The sequence below is a fragment of the Triticum aestivum genome, chromosome 4A (genome assembly GCF_018294505.1).
Source record: "Triticum aestivum cultivar Chinese Spring chromosome 4A, IWGSC CS RefSeq v2.1, whole genome shotgun sequence".
Lineage (NCBI taxonomy): Eukaryota > Viridiplantae > Streptophyta > Magnoliopsida > Poales > Poaceae > Triticum > Triticum aestivum.
In genome coordinates this window covers 732,385,768-732,396,469 of record NC_057803.1, presented here as the reverse complement: position 1 = coordinate 732,396,469, position 10,702 = coordinate 732,385,768, and positions in this window count along the sequence as shown.

The window sequence follows — 10,702 nt, the reverse complement described above, 5'->3', positions numbered from 1 at the left end:
CATCTACATATAATATCAGAAATGCTACAGAGCTCCCACTCACTTTCTTGTAAATACAGGCTTCTCCAAAAGTCTGTATAAAACCATATGCTTTGATCACACTATCAAAGCGTTTATTCCAACTCCGAGATGCTTACACCAGTCCATAAATGGATCACTGGAGCTTGCACACTTTGTTAGCACCTTTTGGATCGACAAAACCTTCCGGTTGCATCATATACAACTCTTCTTCCAGAAATCCATTCAGGAATGCAGTTTTTACATCCATTTGCCAAATTTCATAATCATAAAATGCAGCAATTGCTAACATGATTCGGACAGACTTAAGCATCGCTACGGGTGAGAAAGTCTCATCGTAGTCAACCCCTTGAACTTGTCGAAAACCTTTTGCAACAAGTCGAGCTTTGTAGACAGTTATATTACCATCAGCGTCAGTCTTCTTCTTGAAGATCCATTTATTCTCAATGGCTAGCCGATCATCGGGCAAGTCAACCAAAGTCCATACTTTGTTCTCATACATGGATCCTATCTCAGATTTCATGGCTTCAAGTCATTTTGCGCAATCTGGGCTCATCATCGCTTGCTCATAGTTTGCAGGTTCGCCATGGTCAAGTAACATGACTTTCAGAACAGGATTACCGTACCACTCTTGTGCGGATCTTACTCTGGTAGACCTACGAGGTTCAGTAAACTTGATCTGAAGATTCATGATCAATATCATTAGCTTCGTCACTAATTGGTGTATTTGTCACAAGAACCGGTTCTTGTGATGAACTACTTTCCAATAAGGGAGCAGGTACAGTTACCTCATCAAGTTCTACTTTCCTCCCACTCACTTCTTTCGAGAGAAACTCCTTCTCTAGAAAGGATCCGAATTTAGCAACGAAAATCTTGCCCTCAGATCTGTGATAGAAGGTGTACCCAATTGTCTCTTTTGGGTATCCTATGAAGACACATTTCTCCAATTTGGGTTCGAGCTTATCTGGTTGAAGTTTCTTCACATAAGCATCGCAGCCCCAAACTTTAACAAACGACAACTTTGGTTTCTTGCCAAACCATAGTTCATAAGGCATCGTCTCAATGGATTTTGATGGTGCCCTATTTAACGTGAATGTGGCCGTATATAATCATAACCCCAAAACCATAGCTGTAAATCAGTAAGAGACATCATAGATCGTACCATATCTAGTAAAGTACGATTACGACGCTCAGACACACCATTTCGTTGTGGTGTTCCGGGTGGCGTGAGTTGCGAAACTATTCTGCATTGTTTCAAATGTAAACCAAACTCGTAACTCAAATATTCTCCTCCACGATCAGATCGTAGAAATTTTATTTTCTTGTTACGATGATTTTCTACTTCACTCTGAAATTCTTTGAACTTTTCAAATGTTTCAGACTTGTGTTTCATCAAGTAGATATACCCATATCTGCTCAAATCATCTGTGAAGGTGAGAAAATAACGATACCCACCGCGAGCTTCGACATTCATTGGACCACATACATCGGTATGTATGATTTCTAACAATTCAGTTGCTCGCTCCATAGTTCCGGAGAACGGCGTTTTAGTCATCTTGCCCATGAGGCACGGTTCGCAAGTACCAAGTGATTCATAATCAAGTGATTCCAAAAGTACATCAGTATGGAGTTTCTTCATGCGCTTTACACTGATATGACCTAAACGGCAGTGCCACAAATAAGTTGCACTATCATTATTAACTCTGCATCTTTTGGCTTCAACATTATGAATATGTGTATCACTACTATCGAGATTTAATAAAAATAGACCACTCTGTAAGTGTGCATGACCATAAAAGATATTACTCATATAAATAGAACAACCATTATTCTCTGATTAAAATGAATAACCGTCTCGCATCAAACAAGATCCAGATATAATGTTCATGCTCAATGCTGGCACAAAATAGCAATTATTTAGGTCTAAAACTAATCCCGATGGTAGATTAGAGGTAGCGTGCCGACCGCGATCACATCGACTTTGGAACCATTTCCCACGCGCATCGTCACCTCGTCCTTAGCCAATCTTCGCCTATTCCGTAGTCCCTGTTTCGAGTTGCAAATATTAGCAACAGAACCAGTATCAAATACCCAGGTGCTACTGCGAGCATTAGTAAGGTACACATCAATAACATGTATATCACATATACCTTTGTTCACTTTGCCATCCTTCTTATCCGCCAAATACTTGGGGCAGTTCCGCTTCTAGTGTCCAGTCTGCTTGCAGTAGAAGCAGTCAGTCTCACGCTTAGGTCTAGACTTGGGTTTCTTCTCTTGAGCAGCAACTTGTTTGCTGTTCTTCTTGAAGTTCCCCTTCTTCTTCCCTTTGCCCTTTTTCTTGAAACTGGTGGTCTTATTGACCATCAACACTTGATGCTCCTTCTTTATTTCTACCTCCGCAGCCTTTAGCATTGCGAAGAGCTCGGGTATAGTCTTGTCCATCCCTTGCATATTATAGTTCATCACGAAGCTCTTGTAGCTTGGTGGCAGTGATTGAAGAATTCTATCAATGACACTATCATCAGGAAGATTAACTCCCAGTTGAATCAAGTGATTATTATACCCACACATTTTGAGTATGTGTTCACTGACAGAACTATTCTCCTCCATCTTACAGCTATAGAACTTATTGGAGACTTCATATCTCTCAATCCGGGCATTTGCTTGAAATATTAACTTCAACTCCTGGAACATCTCATATGCTCCATGACGTTCAAAACGTCATTGAAGACCCGGTTCCAAACCGTAAAGCATGGCACACTAAACTATTGAGTAGTCATCAGCTTTGCTTTGCCAGACGTTCTTAACGTCATTAGTTGCATCTGCAGCAGGCATGGCACCCTGCGGTGCTTCTAGGACGCAATTCTTCTATGCAGCAATGAGGATAATCCTTAGGTTACGGACCCAGTCCGTGTAATTGCTACCATCATCTTTCAACTTAGATTTCTCAAGGAATGCATTAAAATTCAACGGAACAACAACACGAGCCATCTATCTACAACAAACATAGACAAGCAAAAATACTATCAGGTACTAAGTTCATGATAAATTTAAGTTCAATTAATCATATTACTTAAGAACTCCCACTTAGACAGACATGTCTCTAGTCATCTAAGTGATCACGTGATCCAAATCAACTAAACCATGTCCGATCATCACGTGAGATGGAGAAGTTTTCAATGGTGAACATCCCTATGTTGATCATATCTACTATATGATTCACGCTCGACCTTTCGGTCTCTGTGTTCCGAGGCCATATCTGTATATACTAGGCTCGTCAAGTTTAACCTGAGTATTTCGTGTGTGCAACTGTTTTGCACCCGTTGTATTTGAACGTAGAGCTTATCACACCCGATCATCACGTGGTGTCTCAGCACGAAGAACTTCCACAACGGTGCATACTCAGGGAGAACACTTCTTGATAATTTAGTGAGAGATCATCTTAAAATGCTATCGTCAATCAAAGCAAGATAAGATGCATAAAGGATAAACATCACATGCAATCAATATAAGTGATATGATATGGCCATCATCATCTTGTGCTTGTGATCTCCATCTCTGAAGCACCGTCGTGATCGCCATCGTCACCGGCGCGACACCTTGATCTTCATCGTAGCATCGTTGTCGTTACGCCATCTATTTCTTCTACGACTATCGCTACCGTTTAGTGATAAAGTAAAGCAATTACAGGGCGTTTGCATTTCATACAATAAAGCGACAACCATATGGCTCCTGCCAGTTGCCGATAACTTCGGTTACAAAACATGATCATCTCATACAATAAAATATAGCATCATGTCTTGACCATATCACATCACAACAAGCCCTGCAAAAACAAGTTAGACGTCCTCTACTTTGTTGTTGCAAATTTTACGTGGCTGCTACGGGCTGAGCAAGAACCGTTCTTACCTACGCATCAAAACCACAACGATAGTTCGCCAAGTTAGTGTTGTTTTAACCTTCGCAAGGATCGGGCGTAGCCACACTCGGTTCAACTAAAGTTGGAGAAACAGACACCCGCTAGTCACCTGTGTGCGAAGCACGGCGGTAAAACCAGTCTCGCGTAAGCGTACCCGTAATGTCGGTCCGGGCCGCTTCATCCAACAATACCGCTGAACCAAAGTATGACATGCTGGTAAGCAGTATGACTTGTATCGCCCGCAACTCACTTGTGTTCTACTCGTGCAAATAACATCAACGCATAAAACCTGGCTCGGATGCCATTGTTGGGGAACGTAGTAATTTCAAAAATATTCCTACGCACACGCAAGATCATGGTGATGCATAGCAACGAGAGGGGAGAGTGTGTCCACGTACCCTCGTAGACCGAAAGCGGAAGTGTTATGACAACGCAGTTGATGTAGTCGTACGTCTTCACGATCCGACCGATCCAAGCACCGAACGTACGGCGCCTCCGAGTTCAGCACACGTTCAGCTCGATGACGATCCCCGAACTCCGATCCAGCAGGGTGTCGGGGATGAGTTCCGTCAGCACGACGGCGTGGTGACGATGATGATGTTCTACCGACGCAGGGCTTCGCCTAAGCACCGCAACGATATGACCGAGGTGGAATATGGTGGAGGGGGGCACCACACACGGCTAAGGAACGATCACGAAGATCAACTTGTGTGTCATGGGGTGCCCCCCTGCCCCCGTATATAAAGGAGGGAGGGGGGAGGTGCGGCCGGCCCCTAGGGGTGCGCCTGGAGGAGTCCTACTCCCACCGGGAGCAGGACTCCCCCCTCTTGCCTTGTAGCAGAAGGAAAGGGGGAAGGGGAAAGAGGAAAGGGGGGCGCCGCCCCCCCTTCCTTGTCCTATTCGGACTAGGGGGGAGGGGACGCGCGGCCTGCCCTGGCCGGCCCTCCTCTTCTCCCTTAGGGCCCATGTAGGCCCATTAACCCTCGGGGGGGTTTCGGTAACCCCCCGGTACTCCGGAAAAATCCCGATTTCTCCAGGAACAATTCTGATATCCAAATATAGGCTTCCAATATACTAATCTTTATGTCTCGACCATTTAGAGACTCCTCGTCATGTCCGTGATCACATCCGGGACTCCGAACAACCTTCGGTACATCAAAACATATAAACTCATAATGAAACTGTCATCGTAACTTTAAGCGTGCGGACCCTACGGGTTCGAGAACTATGTAGACATGACCTAGAACTATTTCCGATCAATAACCAATAGCGGAACCTGGATGCTCATATTGGCTCCTACATATTCTACGAAGATCTTTATCGGTCAAACTGCATAACAACATACGTTGTTCCCTTTGTCATCGGTATGTTACTTGCCCGAGATTCGATCGTCGGTATCCAATACCTAGTTCAATCTCGTTACCGGCAAGTCTCTTTACTCGTTATATAATGCATCATACCGTAACCAACTCATTGGCCATATTGCTTGCAAGGCTTGTAGTGATGTGCATTACCGAGAGGGCCCAGAGATACCTCTCCGACAATCGGAGTGACAAAACCTAATCTCGAAATACGCCAACTCAACATCTCTCTTTGGAGACACCTGTAGAGCTCCTTTATAATCACCCAGTTACATTGTGACGTTTGGTAGCACACAAAGTGTTCCTTCGGTAAACGGGAGTTGCATAATCTCATAGTTGTAGGAACTTTGTACTCCCTCCGTCGGAAAATATTTGTCATCAAAATGAACAAAAAGGGATGTATCTAGAACTAAAATACATCTAGATACATCCCCTTTTATTCATTTTGATGACAAGTATTTCCGGATGGAGGGAGTATAAGTCATGAAGAAAGCAATAGCAACATACTAAACGATCAAGTGCTAGGCTAACGGAATGAGTCAAGTCAATCACACCATTCTCCTAATGATGTGATCTCTTTAATCAAATGACAACACATGTCTATGGTTAGGAAACTTAACCATCTTTGATTAATGAGCTAGTCAAGTAGAGGCATACTAGTGACATTAAGTTTGTCTATGTATTCACACATGTATCATGTTTCCAGTTAATACAATTTTAGCATGAATAATAAACATTTATCATGATATGAGGAAATAAATAATAACTTTATTATTGCATCTAGGGCATATTTCCTTCAACCCCAACGCCGCCTCCAAGCCCGAGCGGCACCTCCACGACGCTCAGCACAGAAGCCACGCCGACATCGACCAGCCCGCGCACGCCGACTCCTGCCAGTTCGACGCCAGAGGATGGCACTGCCGTATGATGCATTGCCTACGCGTCCTTCCTTTTGAACGTCAAGCTTTCGAGCTTAGTAATCGCCGAACTGTGGCATGGTGGTCGCCGGACATTGTGGCACTGATCACCCGACTTGTGGCATTTTTTGCGGTAGCGGGAAATGTCATGTTTGAATTTAAATGTCTTGGGGCCAGCCCCTGGGGGCATGTTTGGGACCTAGATCTTCCCAGGGCCTAAAAAGCGTCAGGCGATGGTCCAAATACCGCCGGCCGCTGCGCTGGGGGGGCAAACGAGTGGAGTTGCTCTAAGGCCCCATAGGACAAGTGCACCAGGACAGCAGCCACTGCTGCTGATGGGATGCACAGATCAGAAGGATCGATCCAACCTATAGACGCATGAACACAGACGAACGAAGATCGGATCCACATGGATCCATCGAAGACAAACGCCGACCGAATCCCGCGAGATCCGCCGGAGAAAAACCTCCCCACGCCCTCCAACGATGCTATAAACACCACCCGGACGGGAGCTAGGCAGGAAGGACATTATTCCATCTCCAGAGAGCCGATGCCGCCTCGCCTCCCTGAGTAGGACACAAACCCTAAAAAAACTAAAAAAACATCTGAAAAAGGAGCCCTCCGCTGGCAAGGGCCACGATCCACCGTGCTTGCATGGCCCTAAGACCATAGAAGACGAGATAGACCGATGATGGCGCCGACGGAAGGCATGAGAAACCCTAGCGCCCTCGTGTACGAGAGAAAAGGGGTACACAGCCGCAACCTGGCAAATAACAACAAGAGGGTTACAAAGAAAAAGATCCGTCGGCAACACCACAAACCCAATCTCTACCATCAATCATGAACACCATCGGAACCCATCGGCGGTATCTCCAAGGTAACACCTCCAAGGAGGAAAACGATGCCTAGGACACCGCCATAACCCAATCTGGCACTACCCGTGAAGGAAATATGCCCTAGAGGCAATAATAAAGTTATTATTTATTTCCTCATATCATGATAAATGTTTATTATTCATCCTAGAATTGTATTAACCGGAAACATGATACATGTGTGAATACATAGACAAACATATAGTCACTAGTATGCCTCTACTTGACTAGCTCATTAATCAAAGATGGTTATGTTTCCTAACCATAGACATGTGTTGTCATTTGATTAATGGGATCACATCATTAGGAGAATGATGTGATTGACATGACCCATTCCGTTATCCTAGCACTTGATCGTTTAGTATATTTCTATTGCTTTCTTCATGACTTATACATGTTCCTGTAACTATGAGATTATGCAACTCCCGTTTACCGGAGGAACACTTTGGGTACTACCAAACGTCACAACGTAACTGGGTGATTATAAAGGAGTACTACAGGTGTCTCCGAAGGTACATGTTGAGTTGGCGTATTTCGAGATTAGGTTTTGTCACTCCGATTATCGGAGAGGTATCTCTGGGCCCTCTCGGTAATGCACATCACTATAAGCCTTGCAAGCAATGTGACCAATGAGTTGGTTACGGGATGATGCATTACGTAACGAGTAAAGAGACTTGCCGGTAACGAGATTGAACTAGGTATTGGATACCGACGATCAAATCTCGGGCAAGTAACATACCGATGACAAAGGGAACAACGTATGTTGTTATGCGTTTTGACCGATAAAGATCTTCGTAGAATATGTAGGAACCAATATGGTCATCCAGGTTCCTCTATTGGTTATTGACCGAGAATAGTTCTAGGTCATGTCTACATAGTTCTCGAACCCGTAGGGTCCGCACGCTTAACGTCACGATGACAGTTTTATTATGAGTTTATAAGTTTTGATGTACCGAAGTTTGTTTGGAGTCCCGGATGTGATCACGGACATGACGAGGAGTCTCGAAATGGTCGACACATAAAGATTGATATATTGGACGACTATATTCGGACACCGGAAGTGTTCCGGACGTTGTCGGAGAAAACCAGAGTGCCGGAGGGTTACCGAAACCCCCCCAGGGAGAGATAATGGGCCACATGGGCCTTGGTGGAAAGAGAGAGGGGCGGCCAGGGTGGGCCGCGCGCCCCCTCTCCCTCTGGTCCGAATTGGACTAGGAGGGGGGGCGGCGCCCCCCTCTTTCCTTCCCCCCTCTTCCCCTTCCTTCCCCCTCCTAGTAGGAGTAAGAAAAGGGGAGTCCTACTCCTACTAGGAGGACTCCTCCTCCTTGGCGCGCCCACAAGGGCCGGCCGGCCTCCCCCCTCCCTCCTTTATATACGGGGGCAGGGGGGCACCCTAGGACACACAAGTTTATCTACGGATCGTTCCTTAGCCGTGTGCGGTGCCCCCCTCCACCATATTCCACCTGGTCATATCATCGCGGAGTTTAGGCGAAGCCCTGCGCCAGTAGAACATCATCATCGTCACCACGCCGTCGTGCTGACGGAACTCATCCCCGAAGCTTTGCTGGATCGGAGCCCGGGGATCGTCATCGAGCTTAACGTGTGCTGGACTCGGAGGTGCCGTACGTTCGGTGCTTGGATCGGTAGGATCGTGAAGACGTACGACTACATCAACCGCGTTGTCATAACGCTTCCGCTTACGGTCTACGAGGGTACGTGGACAACACTCTCCCCTCTCGTTGCTATGTCATCACCATGATCTTGCGTGTACGTAGAATTTTTTTTAAAATTACTACGTTCTCCAACAACCCGATCTTAGGTTTTCACCCGAAAATCTCACGCTATTGGGAAGCGAGGGCAAACGGCTCCACAATGATACCTCCAAGAAAGACAACAACCGTGGATGCCATTACCGTCGGCAACGAGAGAGTCGATGCATGATTTTCATCCGGAGGCGAGCTTTTCACCAACAATCCGAGGATCCAAGGCAACCAACGCCACATAGCAGCATGAGCCCAAAGCAAACACTAAGTAATTGGTCAAAACCGCGCGCATGAACTCAGCGAGAGAGCTCCTAACGGGCGCCTTCAGCGCCGGTTCGGCTTACTGGCGCCCACATGCGATGGTACTGGGCCGGCCCAGCAAATTTTTATTGATCGCAGGCGAAGTTTGCTCGCTCCTGGGTAGGGCGAAAAAATCGGCAAAAATAGGTCTCATAGTGGATCGAACACACGACCTCACAAACAAGTTTACGGAAAGCTAAACACCTGGCCTAGCTACCTGCTAGTGAACAAGAACAGGGCGCATTGTTTAACAACACTTATACGAGCGCAATTTATTACACATCTATTTACTGTAGTGTTTGAATTTTCAACTATTTGAAACCATTTCGAAAAAAGTTCATGAATCACAAATGAAATCATTGATTTTTAAAGAAGTTCATCAATTTTGAAAAAAAAGTTCACGATTTTGGGAAAAAAGTTCATCGAATTTGAAAAAAGTTCATCAATTTTCAAAAATAGTTCACAAATATTGAGAAAAAAGTTCACAGATTTGAAATTTTTTCATCAGTTTTCAAAAAATAGTTCACAAATATTGAGAAAAAGTTCATCGGTTTTAAAAAAGTTCATCGTTTTCAAAAAAAAGTTCATCGGTTTTGAAAAATAGTTCAATGAGTTTGAAAAACGTTCACAAAATTGAAGGAAAAATTCATCACTCTTGAAAAAAGTTCATCGAACTTGAAAAAATGTCATCAATATTTTTGAAAAAGTCCATCAGATTTGGCAGAACGTTCAACAAATTTGAACAAAAGTTTACCAAATTTGAAAAGGTTCATTGAATTAGAAAAAAGTTAATGGAATTTGAAAAGGTTCATCAATTTTAAATAAAATGTGGATACATTCGAAAGATTACAAAACGTGTTAATAGTTTTCAAATCTATTCACTTTTTCAAATTTTGTTCAACATTTTAAATTGTTCAGTGTACATCAAAAAATGTTCAATGGGTATTTAAATGGTTTTTCAGTGCGTATCACAAAATTGTTCAATTTGTAGTTAAAAATTGTTCAGATTATATTACAAAAATGTGGGAGATCATGACCTGCTGTGTCATCTTGCACAACATGATCATTGAGAGCGAGAAGGAAGAGCCAGTGTTTGACACTGAACCATACCACAGGCAGGGTCCTCTTGCCCAAGTTGATCACCAGCTACCAGCAACCTGGACTGCGTACCTCAGTATGCGTCAGGAGATCCGAGACCCACAGGTGCATCATCAACTGCAGCAAGATCTGATAGAGCACCTATGGAGGCTCAAGGGCGACGCCGAGCGCGACATGTGATGAAATATGAGTTTTTATTTGTTGAACTATATAATTTGCATTGAACTATTTGTTGTTGAACTATTTTGTTGAAGTATTTGATTTCTCTGTGATGAAATATATGATAAAAAATATATTTATGTTGATAATTGAACGCCGAGCCACGGCGAACGACGCCGAATATGGGCCTATTCCTGCCCATATAGGCTTTATATTCGCCGAAATGGGGCTGAAAAGTGGGCCAACATCGGCACCTGGGGCGACGACTGGGCGCAAAACCGCCCCCAACGCCAAA